Below are 17,791 nucleotides of genomic sequence, written 5' to 3' on the forward strand. Positions count from 1 at the left end.
TCCAGGATTAGTACCTTGTATCCTTCAATCCAATCAAGTTGACACTCAGTATTAACCATCACAACACTAGTCTTTATCTTGTCTTCCTTTTTTTGTGGTAAGAACATCTAACATGTCTGCCGTTTTAAAATATTTTTAAGTTTGCAATATTAGCATTGCATCTTTAGCCACAACGTTGTACATCCTATCATCATGCATAACTGAAATATTATACATATTTATTAGCAACTCCCTACTTCCCTCTTCCTCTAGCCTCTGACAATCACTATTCTATTCTTTGTGTCTATCATTTTGACTACTTTAGATGCTTGATATAAATGGAATCTTGCCTATTTGTCCTGCTATAACTAACTCATATCACATCGTAATGTCTCTAAGGTTAATCCATGTTGTCATGGTTGTAGAATATCCTTTTTTTTAAAAGGTAAGTAATATTCCATGGTGTGTTTATACCATATTTTCTGTGTCCAATTATCTGTCAATGGACACTTACGTTGTTTCCACGTCTTGCTTATTGTGGATAATGTTGCAATGAACATGGAAGTACTAAAATCTCTTGGAAATCATGACTTCAATTATTTTGGGTAAATAAGCAGAAGTAAGATTGATGGATTATATGGTAGTCCTGCTTTTAATTTTTTAAGGAACCTCCATACTGTTTTACATAGCAGTTGCATTCCTACCTACAATTTACAATGGTTTCCATTGCCCCACCTCCTCACCAACACTTGTTTTCTTCTTTCCCTCTCTCTTTATTTTTTTTAACATAATAGTCATTCTGACAGATGTTAGGTAATATCTCAAGTAGTTTTGATGTGCATTTTCATGATAATTAGTAATATTGAGCATCTTTGCATATGCCTGTTGGAAATTTGTATGTCTTCTTTGGAAAACTCTGTTCGGAGACTTCCCATCTTAAAAATCAGGTTTTAATGTAGTTCCAACTTGTTTATTTTTGCTTATATTGCCTGTGTTCTTCTCATCATATTCATGAGGTCATTGCCAAGACTAATGTCATGAAGCTTTTCACCTATATTTTCTTCTAGGAGTTATACAGTTTAAGATACTAAAGTCTTTCTTCTATTTTGAGTGATTACAGAGCAGAAATAAATGAAATAGAGATTAAAACATAATAAAATAATTTGATGAAATTAAGAATTTTTTTTGAAAAGACAAATAAAATTGAAAACCCTTTAACTAGGCTAATTAGAAAAAAGAAAAGAAGACTCAAGCAAATAAGGCAAGAAACAAAAGAGGACACATAACTGATGCCCCAGAAACAAAAAAAGTATCGTAAGAGACTAGTATAAATAACTCTATGTGAACAAAATGGATAACCTAGACCGAATAAATTCTTAGAAACATATAACTTATCGAGACTGGATCATGAAGAAATTGAAAATCTGAACAGGCCTATAACCAGTAAGTGGATTGAATCAGTAGTCAAAAACCTCTCCCCTAAAAAAAACTAAGACCAGATGGCCTCACTGGCAAATTCTACCAAACATTCAGAGAATTAATGCCAATCTTCCAACTATTCCAAAAAATTAAAAAGGAGGGATCACTTCCAAACTCATTTTATGAGGCCAGCATTACTTTGCTGCCCCAGCCAATGACATTATAAGACAAAAAAAATGTAGGCCAATATCTCCAATGAACAGAACGTAAGCTCAAAAATCCTTAACAAAATACTAGCAAACTAAATTCAAAAGCATATTGCCTTCATTTGGGGATACTTTTTTTCACTTGGTATAGAATTATAGGTTGACAGGTTTTTCTGTATCTACTTTAAATATATTGTTCAATTATCTTCTTACTTATTTCCATCAAGAAATCTCCTATTATTCTCATCTATTCCTCCCTAACAATGTCTCTATGTGCCTTTTTCTTTACCTATTATTAGTATTTCATTTTTATCACTACATTGGAGCAAATATGATGTGCCTTGGTGTGTTTTCTTTCTGTTTATTGTGCTTGGGGGTTTTGTTAAGCTTCCAGGATCAATGAAATAATGTTTTCCATTATTTTGGGAAATTTTCAGTCATTATTTTGTCAAATATATTTCTGCTCTTACTTCTTCAGGGACCGTAATTATTTATGTACTACGCTGCTCCAAGTTATCCCACAGCTTATTGATTCATTCTTTCTTGTTTCCTTCCTTTCTTCTTTTACTACAAATCTTTGTGTGGGTGGTTCTATCCTCCCTTCAGAAAGTCTCTTTACTCATTTCTCAGCTGAATAACTGACAGAATCTTTTGAAGATCTCCAGATCTCTCTCTTGTTTCTAGTACTCTTCTGGGAACTATAGGCACCTGCCTCCTAGGACCACAGAACCGCGTCTCCCCACCTGAAAGATTCCATTAGGTTCTTCCTGGTTTCTTCTCTTTGTGCCATCATTTGGAAACTGTGTCCAGGCTCTAAGTAAAGAGAAGCATGGTGTTCAACTTTTTTGCTTCCTGGCTTGTAGGGTTTGCTGTCCTTTGACTTCTGATACCCATTGTCTTGAAACCACTCCTTCATATATATTATTGTTAGTTTTCAGTTATTTCAGGTATAAGAGTAAACTGACCCCTATTACTGCACAACAAAATAAAAGGGAAGTCTTCTTGTATATTTGGAGATGTTTCAATCACTTATTGTGCTTCCTTGCCTTATGGGATATATATAGTGTTCAAAGCTAATTTTTCACTTTCTCTGTGTCAACCCAATAGGGGAGACCTAGATCCATTTGTGGAGAATGGTAATAAAATATCTTACATTAGGGACACTTATGGCCAGTAAAGTTTTGTTGAATCCAAGCCCTCCCAGTTGACTGAGCCAAGAAAGTTTTGTGTGTATGTGTGTATGTATATATGTGTGTACATATGTATAATAGCAACTGCACAGCAAATTACACTTTCAAAGTTACAAATATATCCAGAATAGGATTTGCTACAATAATAATAAAACAAAATAACTATAACAAATGACTCATTTTTAATCAATAATGTTAAACTTAAGGTTAAAAATAAAACACAAACAATTTACTTTGTCAGTAGTGTAAATATATATAAAATACATAAACATTTTACTTTATAGTTTATATAAGTTCAAGATAGTAAAGATATGAAAATTTATTTCATCTTTGTGCTCTTGGATTGATGGTGTACCTGATTTTTTTTCTACCATCATTGTACATTATTCTAGATATATTTCAAAATAAGTCATGGGAAAGATCAAGTATCATGATAATTTCAGTTACTTCAGTTCCTAGTAAAGTCTGGTTTCTTGCTTTTAAAAACTGTATTTGCAAAAACATAAAAGGAAATTAATAAACAAACAATAACCTTCTGATCATCTACAACATGTTGCCTATAGCACATTTCAAATACATCCATATCAGTTTCTAATATTTGGTTCACAGAGTCCTCTGTTTTCTTTTCCTGTGATTAGGAAATGGAAAAAAAAAATTACTTTAAAAGAACATGAACTGTGACCTAAGAACTCTATAACTTCATGCTATATGGTATTATTAAATGAAATTATGTGTGTGATATGATATTATGAAAAGGTTGCCTGAAAGAAAGTCCACAAAAATAGAAATTAAAAAAAAATTCTAAAACCAAATGAGTCTCCTGCCAAAAAAAGGTAAGAAATAAATAGAAAAGACAATTCTTGACATATGTTTCTATTAGAGTGGTGGTACCAATGACTTATATACATTGCAGTCATAATAATATGAAGCTGTGAAAACTGTGTAAAAGAAGTTTTCATTGAATTTTTCAAATAACTTCACAAATTTTAGCACGCTTGATTTAAAAATCCCTCTGCTTATTTTCTTCCTGTTATTTGCTTCTAACATAAGGTGGTAGAAATTAAATTTCTTTGTTTCTTAAGCATTTTGATTAGCTGTTTTTATTTAATATAGGAACTTTTCTGAAAGATGCATTAAAAGGAAGGAAAAAAGTCTAGCTTAGTTGAAGTAATAAACATTTTAATAGTAGAAATAATAGAAAAGTAGAAACAGATATAAATTGATATATTAGCCAAAGATGGATCATTTTCCAGATGAGATTTAATAACCAAGTTAAAAGAACATTAATACTGACTATTATTATTATTATTATTATTTTTTTTTTTTTTTGAGACGGAGTCTTGCTCTGTCACCCAGGCTGGAGTGCAGTGGCCGGATCTCAGCTCACTGCAAGCTCCGCCTCCCGGGTTTACGCCATTCTCCTGCCTCAGCCTCCCGAGTGCTGGGACTACAGGCGCCCGCCACCGCGCCCGGCTAGTTTTTTTTTTTTTTGTATTTTTAGTAGAGACGGGGTTTCACCGTGTTAGCCAGGATGGTCTCGATCTCCTGACCTCATGATCCGCCCACCTCGGCCTCCCAAAGTGCTGGGATTACAGGCTTGAGCCACCGCGCCCGGCCAATACTGACTATTATAATACTTGTAATCCCTATCACTTTTGAGAGTGCTTTATCCCTTTCCATTCATTTCTCATCGCCAGATATGAGTAGCAAAATTAGTAAATAGTAAGTGTGAGTATACTAAAGGCGGTAGACTTTTTAACTTTTTGTAATGCATTGACAGTCTTAATCTCTGTGGATAATTTTAACACCAAAAATCACACAGTTTAAACTACTCTGAAATTAGATGTACATTGTTGATTTTTCTTTTCTTGATGGTCAGAAAGGGACAACTGATGGCACTATCAGTTCCTATTTATTTTTAATTTTTCTGGAAGTTTCACATTTGTTATTATTTTCTCACTCATTTTTTGAACTCTACCAATTTTACTTCTTCTGAACAAAAATTTGACATGGCACCATTAGTTGGAAAACTCTTTTCTATTTTCAGACGTTAATCTGTTACTTACTCATGATACATTTTATATTGTCTGTAGATACTACTAATTTGTTCCATATATTCGTTTCTTGCAGAAAACTTTATTAGACTTCACCCATTATCCACCTTTAATTTTTGAAGCCATAATCCAGTTCTCTTCTTCAGACTTTATATCAAATACATGTCACAAACTAAGGAGGTATAAATGTTACTAATTTAAACTAGACACATGCTTCATTTAGCAATTCAGCCTGAAAGTCTCTTTGGGAATTCAGTCATTTCCCTGGTGATATTGGATGTGCCTACCTACTGTCATTTTATTCTAGTTACCATTCTGCTGTTCATGTGAATAATCTCTAAAATATAAATTGTTCAAACTGCTTATACTGATGCTAAAATAATCTTTTATTTTATTGTCTTTAAAACAACCTAACATAACTGCTGCAAACAGAATGATTATTATCTCTTCTTTGGTGAGAAGGGATCATTTGCTGTCTTTTTCTCTCCAAAAGGCTGTATCCAATTTCATCCCAATCTGCCCTGTATTTCCCTTTCTTATCTTGTATCTGAAAGTGCATGCTACATAGTTTGTACCCCTGCCTCTCTGAAAAGTTTGAGAGGTGTCATTCCTTAAATATATCTTGTTTACATCTCCAAGTTATTTTCTTTGTTACTCCTTCCTCAAATAATTATAAGCCCATTTAGCTTGAGAAAACTAGCATTTATTTTTAAGACTTGTATTAGTTCCTTTCCACGCTGCTACAAAGAACTGCCCAATACTGGTTACTTTATAAAGGAGAGAGGTTTATTTGACTCACAGTTCCACAGGGCTGGGAGACCTCGGGAAACTTACAATTATGGCAGAAGGGGGAACAAACATGTCCTTCTTCGCATGGCTTCAGGAAGGAGAAGAATGAAAACCAAGCAAAGGGGGAAGCCCCTTATAAAACCATCAGATCTTGTGAGAACTTACTATCATGAGAAAAGTATGGGGGAACCACCCCCATGATTCAATTATGTCCCACTCAGTCCCTCACACAACACGTGGGGATTATGATAACTGCAATTCAAGATGAGATTTGAGTAGGGACACAGCTAAGCTAAATCAAGACTCTGTTCAAATATCCCTTGCTGTGAAAGTTTTTGATTCTGTTTAATTATTGGTATGTAAAAGAAGTTATTTCAGTATGGCATATGAGAAAAAAGTAAAAGAAACAGAAACCTGAGCTAGAATTTTAACTCTGTCCCTCACTCATCTTCATGAGCATGTATCAGTAACTTGCTGTTCTTGAGATCCAGTGTTCTCCACTGAAAATAGTAGTATTTGTAGCCACTTCACAGTTGAAGAGCATAATGGTGATAAGTTGTTTATGGTAACTCATATAGTTTTGATATCCTGTAGGTTCTCAATAAGTGTTAGTACTAATTGTTATAAATATTATTAATATTGATATCATTGTAAACATGTTTTCTCTTAGGTGGGTAAGATTTCTTTATTAGGAAATGCTTAATATCAGTTTTCTAACAGCCCTCTATATGCCAAGCTTCTGTAGCTGAAGCCAGATCTCTCCCTGTTTTTGTAAGTATCCACAATACATGAACTATAAATTGAATTTTCTTTGACATGGCTTTAGTTTTTTCTTATCCCCTTTCCTAAGGTAGTTCTACAGACTTTCCCCTTTATTTATTGGTCTTTCATTTTCTCTGCTTTGAATTAAGAATGTGCATTTGATGAAATCTATTTTCACATTCTCTTCACTTTATAACTTTCCTTGCACCTTGACCATGAAAAAAACTTACCCCCATTAAAATTACAATTATTTCCCAGAAAGATCATCAAATATTTATTTAGGTATTTGAATTACTAATACAAATTTTTAAAATCACCTTTTCTTATATATTTTAAAATATTTCAGAGATAGTTTTACTTTAACACATAATGGATTCTTTTTCTGAATTTTGTATCAATCACTTATTATCTTTCAAAGCTGGCAGGATCTATTTCCAGATGATTATTGATTATAATACAACTATTTGTAGATCATCTAGCACCTTCTTCACAGACACCTGCTCCTGTCATTGTGAAATAAATAATCTATAATCTAACTAGACTAACTACTTTGCCAGATTGATAAACAAACAAATAGGACAACCAAAATTTTGATGAAGTCTAGGAAAGGTATTCATATGTGAACTCCAAATTATCTCTGTAATAGAAAAACCTTTTTAAAAAAAAAAATCCAATACTCTTCAAAACTATGTGAAATCCAAACAAAACGCATACCTTTTTTTTTTTTTTTTTTTTTTTTTTTTTTTTTTTTTGGTATTCAGTCCACATTAAGTCCCAAATTAAGTGCTTTCAGTCCCACTTATCCAATGCTAAAAATGCAATAATTGCAATGATTGCAGACTTCACAGGTTTACTGTAGCATAGAGATTAGAAGATAATCCTACTTTTCATCTCATTGTTTTATTTATCAGAGACTGCTGGTAAGTGTTTTGGCTCATATTTCAAGGGACTTGTTTTATTGAAGAGCCTTAAATGCAAATATATAAATGCAGTGCAAATATTGATAGCTATTTTTTGTAACTCTAACTCCTCGAAAATAAAACTTAAAAGTTAAAGCTTCCATCCATAATTTAATGATGTGGAGCGTGCATTTTATATACAAAATGATTAGAGACATATGAAGCCATAATGCTTTAATTACTTATGATTTGGTTTAATTAACAAGGCATACAGAACAGTAGATTAGACCTATGGTTTCCAGCTGTGGGCTACTGAGCCCCAAAGGGACATTTAGCAATGTCTCGGTCCGTTTGTGGGTGTCACAACTGAGAGTGGGAGTGCTAATGAAATCAAAGGAAAAAGGCCAGGGATGCTTCCGAACATCCTTCCATGCACAGGATACTCCTGCCTACCTCCTCACAAGCAAAGAGTTATACAACTCAAAATGTCAGTTGTGCTAAGGTGGAAAATTCCAAAACTAGCCCAAAGGGGAGAAAAAAGAACTAGAAAAAAGCAATTGATGAATGAATACTGAAAACGTAGTATAACGCAGAGAAAAGGGAACTCATACACTGTTGGTAGGCATGTGAATTAGTACAACCATTATGGAAAACAATGTGGAGGTTTTTCAAAACACTAAAAACAGAACTACCATACGATTCAGCAATCCCACTACTGGATATTAATCCAAAGGAAAGGAAATCAGTATATCAAAGAGACATCTGCTCTCTCATGTTTATTTCAGCACTATTCATAACAACTAAGGTATGGAATTATACTAAATGTCCCTCAGCAGATGAATGGATAAAGAAAATGTGGTACATATGCACAATGGAGTACTATTCAATCATAAAAAGAATGAAATCCTATCATTCACTGCAGTATGGATAAGCCTGGAAGACGTTATGTTAAGCAAAAAAAGAAAAAAAAAAAAGAAAAAGAAAAAAAATCAGGCACAGAAAGATAAATACTACATGTTCTCACTCATAAGTGGGAACTAAAAAGCACATTTTGAGCTCATGGAACTAGAGAGTAGAATTGTGAGTATTAGAGGCTGAGAGATGGGAGGTGGATGGAGTGAGGTGATGAATACACTAATTACCCTGATTTGATCATTACTCGTTGTATACAAGTATCCAAGTATCATCTCACATCCCATGAGTATGTACAACGATCACGTGCAAACTAAAAAGAAAAAGAAAAGATAATATACACATACACTGAAATAATATTCAGTGTAGGTAAAGAAGGAATTTCTGCCATATGCGACAACAGGGATGAACCTGGAGGACACTGTGCTAAGTAAAAGAACCCACTGGCAGAATGACAAATACTGTATGATTTCACTTACATGGGTGTCTAAAATAGTAAAACTCAGGCCTGGCTCGGTGGCTCATGCCTGTAATCCCAGCACTTTGGTAGGCTGAGGTGGGCGAATCACGAGGTCAAGGTGGGCGAATCACGAGGTCAAGAGATCAAGAGGATCCTGGCCAAAATGGTGAAACCCTGTCTCTACTAAAAATACAAAAATTAGCTGGGCACGGTGGCGTACAACTGTAGTCCCAGCTACCCAGGAGGCTTAGGCGGGAGAATCTCTTGAACCCGGCATTAACCCGGCGGCAGAGGTTGCAGCGAGCCGAGATCGCGCCACTGCATTCCATCTTGGTGACAGAATGAGACTCCATCTCCAAAAAAAAAAAAAAAAGTTCAGAGAAACAGAGTAGAATAGCGGTTTCCAGGCGCTGGGTAAGGGGAAGTGGAGAGATGCTTTCAGGGAGCATAACAATTTTAATTTTGCAATATATATAACTTTTAGTAAATTGCTGTACAATGTTAAGCCTATTGTTAACCATACTATATTGTGCACTTAAAAATATATTTAAAGGATAGATCTCATTTTAACCTTTCTAACCACAACCAAACAAAACAAACAAACAAACAAATAAAAGAACAGAGCTTCTGCCTCACTGAATAATAAAATCAGTCAGGGGCTACAACAAGGTTAATATAGCTACTACTAAAAGACCAATTTTCCTCTTAGATGGAAATAAATTATTTAGATCACCTTCATATTTTAAAATCAAACTGGGATTTAACAAATATTCCTATCCCTCTTATCAACTGTTGTTAGCATATTATGTTATACATATATATACATACGCACATATATATGATATATATTACAAGAAATCAGTGATTAAATGGTAATAGAGGGATGAGATGAGGGAAAATAAATCGGTTTGTGCGTGGTGGGACATATGTGGAGAAATGCAGAGGAAGAATAAAAAATTGAAGACTAACTAATGGAAGTAAACGATATGAGAGTCATTGTCACTCAAAAATAGAAAGAATAGGGATCTCCTGATTTGGTTCTCATGCAAGTTTATTTCATTAAGTCATTGTTACTTAACAAAATATTTACATATAACTTTGACAAGGAGTAAGTTCTTTTTACTATGATTATAACCATGAAAGAATCATAGCATGAGTGTCAAGCAGAACTAGACTCAATTCTGTGTGTGTTCTTTGCTATGTTACTTTCATGTGCCAGATTCTCAGTTTAATCACCTATAAAATGATGCTAATAATAGTATTTGCTTAGAGAATTTTGAGAATTATAGAATGTACAAAAGATATTTCTAATATTCATTTTCATACTCTTTAGTAGTCATTATAGGGTTTGATGATGATAATAATGATGGCTAACCTGTAATGATGGCGATGGTGGATATGACCCCAGGTGGGTAGGGATGACCAGGAGGAGGAACATATCACATCTGGCCAGGGAAGCATGATAGAAGGAACAGAGTGAGACATACAGGTCATTATGACAAGATCAATGCAATATCAGTATTCTAACAGGCAAAAGACAAATTCAGGAGTATTCCAAGAAAAGGTATTAGCCACCTCCCAAAGTCCTAGGTAGACAGGGTCTAAGGACTAGAACTTCAGGAATTACATAACTTTAGATATTACCAGCAAGAGAATCAAAGGCAAGTCAAAAGAAAATAAATGAAAAATTTCTTTTATCTTAATCCTAACCTTTAAAAATCTGAGCATAAAGGAACTACAACATAACTGGTTTACCTTATTGTTGATTAAGAAGTGATCAGTGAGCTGATGTATTATTATAGCCAATGGGTTTCCAGAGCCAGGAAACAGTATTGAGTCCTAAATGTCTTATCTGCGTGCTCAAGATTCTCACCCACATTCTAGAATCACAAGTGGAAAGGCACATATTGAAATGTAGGATGCTAGAGAAAGAATGTGGCCCAATACCATCAAGAAGATAAATTTATTATGCTAAAATTACGAAAAATATTTTCTATATGTGATTTGAAAAGAAATAAATGTGCAGGGAGCAAAAGAATATATGAGAATTCTCTGTATTTTCTGCCCAATTTGCCTACGAACCTAAAAGTTCTTTAAAAATAGAGTATTTTTTTAAAAAGAAAGTAGTATGAAATCATAGCAATTAATCTGAGAAGCCCTTAAGAAATTGTGTTTTAAGTCCAGAAGAAAAAATTTATTCCGGCCCATTAATAACTGAAAAAGTATAATTTTATTGTGTGTTCAGTATGTGATATGAATTTTACATACCTTCTCCTTAACTTGTGTCACAAAAATGTTGAAATATTGCTATTATTATTTCCATTTACAGATAAGAAAATGGAAGATTCAAGTATAAGAAAAAAATACGTGGCCAAATATCGTATCTCTAATATATATCAATGCTATAAATTGAACCCAGTGCTTACAGTACTTTTCTCCAATACTTTTCACTACACCATGTTACCTTAATTGGGTCGTACCAACATATAATTTTCTTCAGAAGATGACAGTAACATCTAGATTTGCATCTAAAGGGAAGATTTTTAAATAGTTTTCAATATATAAAGAACAGACATTAGAATTGATTTTTCTTTGGGTTTAATAAAATTGAAATCAGACCATTGTTTTAAATAAGATTTTGTATTCCTTATTTTTTTTCCACAATTTTAAAACATAAAAACCATTCTTAGCTCAAAGGTTGTATAAAAATGATGGACCAGAATTTGTGCAACAGCTGTAGTTTTGCCACTCCTGAGCTAAAATATTGTGCTAACATTGACACTTCTTTAGTCCCCCTTATACACTTTTTCAAATAATATATTGAGTTGAAATTTATATAAGTAACAAAGTCAATCATTTAGAGTGAACAAGTTAGTGGCTGTATATTCACAATGTTGTGTAACTTCTATCTAGTTCTAAAACATTTTTATCACTTCAAAGTAAAATCCCTAACCCACTAAGTAATTCTTCCCAATTCCTTGTCCCCAGCCACTGGCAACCATTAAGTTGTATTCTATCTCTATAGATTTTTCTATTATGAATATTACATATAAGTGGATTATGCAATGTGCGACTTTTGTGTCTGGCTTCTCTCAAGTTGCATAGGATTTTCAATGTTCAGCCACATTGTAGCATGTATCAGAACTTCAGTCTCTTTTTATGGCTGAGTAATATTCTATTGCATGTGTATGCCACACGTTGTTTATCAATTCTTCCCTTGATGCACATTTGGGCTGTTTCCACCATTGGCTCTTATGACTAATACTACTGTGAAAATGCACGTATACTTACTTGAAGTATCTGTTTTCAATTATTGTGGGTATATGCCTAGGAGTGGAATTGTGGAACCAAATCTCAATTCTATGTTTAACTTTTGAAGGAACCACAAAGTCTTTTTCAATGCAGCTGAACGGTTTTACACTCCTACCAATCACAAACGACTCTAATTTCTCTACATCATCCTCAACACTTATTATTTTTTGATTTTTTATAATGATCATATCCCCATGAATGTGAAGTGATATCTCATTGCCATTTTGGTATGCATTCCCCTAATGACTAATGGTGTTGAAAATCTTTTCATGTACTTGTTTATCATTTGTGTATCTTCTTTGGAAAATTCAAGTATTTTGCCCATTTTCAAATTGATCATTTGTCTTTTTGCTGTTGAGTTGTAAGAGTTCTTTTATATATATTCTGGATACTCATTCCTTATCAGATACAGTAAGTCCTCACATCTTGTCCTCAACAGGTTCTTGGAAATGTTATTGGCGAGTTTCTTCACTCTGAAGTTCTAGCTCAGCTACAGGTGAAAGCTTAGGTTATTCTCAGTCATTTTCTAAGCATGTGTCCTTCCCTTGGCACACACAGGGTTTTCTAAATTCCCCAGTAGAGAGGGGTGATTTTGAACTTCATAATTTCGCAAAGAAATTGTCTGTCCAGATATTTCTCTAAGAATTTAAATGGTCCATTATATAGCTCAACAATAACCTTTTGGCCCATTAGGTGCAGGGGTTTTTTTTATTTCCTTAAAATATTTTAAAGCAGTGTCTGACATTTTCCACCTTGAGTGAATTCCAACTTAAGTAAAACGGAGAGGAAAGCCTTGCATCTGTTCTTCAAGTGTTGCCTCAATAAGTTAGAACAGATAAACACAGTAATTTATGAATGAGGTGGGCTTTGCTCCCTCCAGAACTAGAGACCTAAATTCCCACACTGGGAATTCAGACCATCGTCTTCAAAGTCATTGCTAAGCCATTCCAGGATTGGAGTAAAGGCAAATTTAAAAACCAGTAAATTTTGGGTCGGGTGCGGTGGCTCACTCCTGTAATCCCAGCACTTTGGGAGGCTGAGACGGGTGGATCATGATGTCAGGAGATCCAGACCATCCTGGCTAACACAGTGAAACCTTGTCTCTACTAAAAATACAAAAAAATAAAAATAAAAATAAAAAATAATAGCTGGGTATGGTGGCGGGCGCCTGTAGTCCCAGCTATTTGGGAGGCTGAGGCAGGAGAACGGTGTGAACCCGGGAGGCAAAGGTTGCAGTAAGCCAAGATCGTGCCACTGCACTCCAGCCTGGGCAACAGAGTGAGACTCCATCTCAAACAAAACAAAACAAAAACCCACTAAATTTTTCTAGCAATTTTAAGTTTTCTTAATTCAATATTAGTTTGGTTGATGTAAACCTTTGACTGCTTTTTAGAGTTATGACAAAGTTGGTCCCGAAAGTTTTTGAGTTTTTAAAAAATATTTCTGTAGAAAAGTGAAAGTTTAGAGGAGCTGCTTACTGTGCCATTTCTCAGACACCATTCTTCTATACTTAGCGATTTGAAAATAAATTCTCGTATATTGTAAGCAGGGCGATTACATGATTTATTTCTTTATGGACTTCACTTTTTTTTTTTTTTTTTTTTTTTGAGTTGAAGTCTCACTCTGCTGCCCAGGCTAGAGTGCAGTGGCACGATCTCGGCTCACCACAACCTCCGCCTCCCAGGTTCAAGCGATTCTCCTGCCTCAGCCTCCCGAGTAGCTGGGACTACACGCGCCCACCACCATACTGGGCTAATTTTTGTATTTTTAGTGAAGACGGGGTTTCACTATGTTGGACGGGCTGGCCGCGAACTCCTGACCTTGTGATCCACCTGCCTTGGCCTCCCAAGTGACTCATTACAGGCATGAGTCACTGCGACCGCTCTGACTGCAAATTTTTTAAGAGCACTGAAGGTATAACAAGTAACAATATAAACTTGTCAACTTACTTCTTTATCCTTAACAATACAGGTGAACAGCGAGATCATTATGATATCTATAATAATTAAATAATATTAAACATGTCTCAAGTACAATAAAGTTCCATTTATGAAATAACTTTCTGGTTTTAGATTTTGAGAAAAGCCCTAGAATTTTACAGCCATGTGCTTAGCATGTTTTTTTCTATGTTCCTCAACCACAGCGCAAAGAACATACAAGAAAATAATTAGCTTCTTATTTAATTAAATACATTTTTAAAACATGCTTTTCTGATTACTGAGCATTATGCATTTCCTATTTTCCCTGAAAATGAGAGCCACATTAAATTAAAAATAATAATAATACTAATAAAAGGTACACTGAAAAATACACACTGGTTAAATATTAATCCAGATATGATTTAAAGTATGGATATGTTTGTAAGTTACAGGATGTTTTCCACTGCATCTACCTGTCCCTATTACAAACATTCTAATCAATCATACCACATGATTTATCTGTCGCAGCTCCATACCAGTTCTTCCAGGAAGTGCTCGTGGGCAAGTGGCATAGCAAGGTTAGAGGATAGTGGCGCCTGTAACTGTGTGTCAGCATAAACTGGGACAAAAGCTTGAGGGTTTGGAAAACTTACCTTTCACAGAGCAAAATATATCAACATAAATAACACCAAAGTCAATGTTTTAGATGACTACAAGATTAAATATTTTGCAATAAGTGATAGAAATTTCATGGGGATTTCAAGTTTACTAAGTTAGAGTATTCATTATTGAGTTTAGTAGAAACTGTACCTTCAAAATGTTATTTTTAGTTTGGTTCAAAAGTAGAATAAAGTTCTAAGAGTTAATTTGCATATAGATGAATGTCACATAAAAGTGCTCACTTAAAAATCATCATTATCCTTATATTTTGACATATTCACTTTTAATTCCACGTTTTCAAGAGATTATCTGTGAGCTTTTGCAATAGTCAAAGGCTGTTTGAATAACTGATTTTTACTGGGATCCTACCACTTGTGATCAGATTGCTAGTGTGGCTTATATGTGGCCTAAAAGTGCTTTTGGTCTTCCTAACTGAATTCAGAGAAAATTATATTTTTATGAATTTCTGGATATATTTGTGCATGCATATGTAACATTTAGTAATCTATTTTTGATAGTTTGAATTAAAAAATAATGTGAATTTTTTTTTTTTTTTTTTTTTTTTTTTTTTTTTTTTGAGACGGAGTCTTGCTCTGTAGCCCGGGCTGGAGTGCAGTGGCCGGATCTCAGCTCACTGCAAGCTCCGCCTCCCGGTTTGCGCCATTCTCCTGCCTCAGCCTCCTGAGTAGCTGGGACTACAGGCGCCCGCCACCTCGCCCGGCTAGGTTTTTTTGTATTTTTAGTAGAGACGGGGTTTCACCGTGTTAGCCAGGATGGTCTCGATCTCCTGACCTCGTGATCCGCCCGTCTCGGCCTCCCAAAGTGCTGGGATTACAGGCTTGAGCCACCGCGCCCGGCAATAATGTGAATTTTTATAAGGTTTGATTGAGAAGAAATTAAGGCTATTATTTCAGTTTTCATCAAAACTAATAACCTTTTCTAATTTAGACCTTTACAAAATGATCACAGATTAGTGGAAAGTGGGAAGTAAGTGATGGAGTGTCTATCAAAGGTAGCATTTGTGCTACATGATTGAAACTATTATATCATATTGGAGGTAACTTTTTAAAAGACTAAAATTGACTGTGTTCTGAGAGGGCCAAAATGGTCTCGTTGCCTGGGCATTCATTCTTACATGTATGAGCCCCTAAAGCTGGGAGCAGGCATATGTTGTGTGATCATAATTGGTAGTTGTCAGATATCTACTATACAGAGTAAATTGTACTTCAAAATTGGTAGCTTCAAACTGTGACATATGGATAGCAAAATATCATAAATCCTTGATCTTGCAGTTGTTTTACTGTGTGTTAAAGAACTAACTGCATCTGAGTGTGAGGTTTATGATAGCTTGAAGCAAAATATAAATTATTTTACATTTAATATAACTAAGATACATAAATATGTTAATATTTATGTATACTATACGGATATTTATGCCCATGTATAATTTATGTGTATGTAAAATACAAATACCTGAAAAAGACATCACCCAAAGACTAGGTAATTTCAATAAGGCTTCTGAGATGGAGTTGAAGAAGAAAATCCTAGAATACAGGACTTTCTTTTTGTAAGATGCTTAATTCAAATTTAAGTAGTATTTTTTAAGTAGAATTTAGAAACAAGAAAGGTAGCAGAGCAAAGATAAAACGTGAGGAGCACAAAGACAGAACATTCTGAAAACAATGACCGCATGAAGACAAAACACAAGAGCTCTTTGAAATTGTTAGAGCTCAAATTCTATGTATAAACAGATATTCTCCCTTTACTCAATTCTAAACTTTCTTCCTTTCACTAACTGCTCTTCTATTTGGTGAGAATTTTAAAGTATGATATCTTTAAATCATTTCTAAATTCCAACACAGTTCTTGACAAAAACACTGGCAAAACACAAACAAACCGTTTCAATTCGGTTTTAATTTGTGTAGGCCACCCACTGCTACATCAAGCAGCAGGGATGGAAGTGTGGAGGTAATGAAGTAGAGTTAGTATATTTGAAAATATGAATCAAATATTTCCCAAAACAAAATCCAGCAATACAAATCTTTGTTTATATTTGCACTCTTGGTAGTTTCATGTGTGTTGATGTGGACTGAATTTCATCCTTGCGTAACCCATGTGTTGAAGTCCCAACCCCAGATATGACTATATTTAAAAATAGGTCATTTAGAAGATGATTAAGGCTAAATGAGATAATAAAGTTAGGATCCTGATCTGATAAAATTGATACACTTACAAAAAGGGACATCCTAGCTCACTTGTGCTTGCTCTTTCTCTTCCTCTCTCCCCGTCTCAACACACATGCTTCAAGGAAAGACCCGAAGAAGGTGGCTGTCTGCAACCCAAAAGGAGAGCCGTCACCAGGCACCAACGCTGTTGACATCTTGATTTTGAATTTACACTGACCTCCAGAACTATGATGAAATTATGTCTATTGTTTAATCTGCTGTGTCTGTGGTATTTTGTTATAGCAGCCTGAGCAGACAAATCAAATATCCAGTGGATTAATATAAAATATCAACTTAATATTTGGTTTTCTTCTCTCCCACTGATCATAGCCTAATGTATATAGTTTAAATATGTTCCTTATGGAACGTGTACTAAATCCAAGTTGTACTGATAATGCTTCATGTTCATTTTAAGAATGAAAAATTATATTAAAAAAACTATACAGGGCTGGAGAAACAATGAGATTCTAATCCTGTTTCTTTTGCTAATTAACTCTGAAGATTTGCACAATTAATTTAACTTCAAATCCCAAAATGACTGCTTATGATCTGTGGCCCTTTTGACGATTTTACCAGCCCATAGTGTACTAAAGAAAATGAGAGCCGCATGGTAATATTTTCATAACTATAACAGGTATTGATACTTATCCTAATTTTTGTTGTGAAATAACTTCCATATATAGATGGTAGGGTTTGTTTGCAATTATTGTGTTTTTGACAAAATTTAAAAAATATATTCACATGATGCTAGTTTCTCTATGTATTCATATACATATGTACATACTTATATGTATATGTACATTTTATATAAACATGCACACACATATATGTGTATGTATGTGTTTATTCATGAAATATAAAATACTTAAATTGTTGAAACATATCATGTGTTGCATTTACTCAACAAAAAGTGAACATATGGAATTAATGACCAGTAGGTTTCTTCTAGTTCTGAAATTCGGCAGTTGGCAAAAATCACAAATCTTAAGGTCATTTCTGAATTCA

At 34.4% G+C, this 17,791-nt stretch overlaps 1 long non-coding RNA gene across 1 annotated transcript in view; it reads right to left on the reverse strand.

Moving 5' to 3' along the window:
• Nucleotides 1–10,128, reverse strand: part of LOC105474873 (uncharacterized) — a 75,632-nt gene extending 65,504 nt beyond the window's left edge. The window contains exon 1 of the long non-coding RNA XR_011621623.1: nucleotides 10,046–10,128. This is a non-coding gene — a long non-coding RNA (uncharacterized lncRNA). The remainder of the gene's footprint in view (nucleotides 1–10,045) is intronic.
• Nucleotides 10,129–17,791: the final 7,663 nt, after the last annotated feature.

Source organism: Macaca nemestrina, chromosome 4, assembly GCF_043159975.1.
Source record: "Macaca nemestrina isolate mMacNem1 chromosome 4, mMacNem.hap1, whole genome shotgun sequence".
NCBI classification, from domain to species: Eukaryota; Metazoa; Chordata; class Mammalia; order Primates; family Cercopithecidae; genus Macaca; species Macaca nemestrina.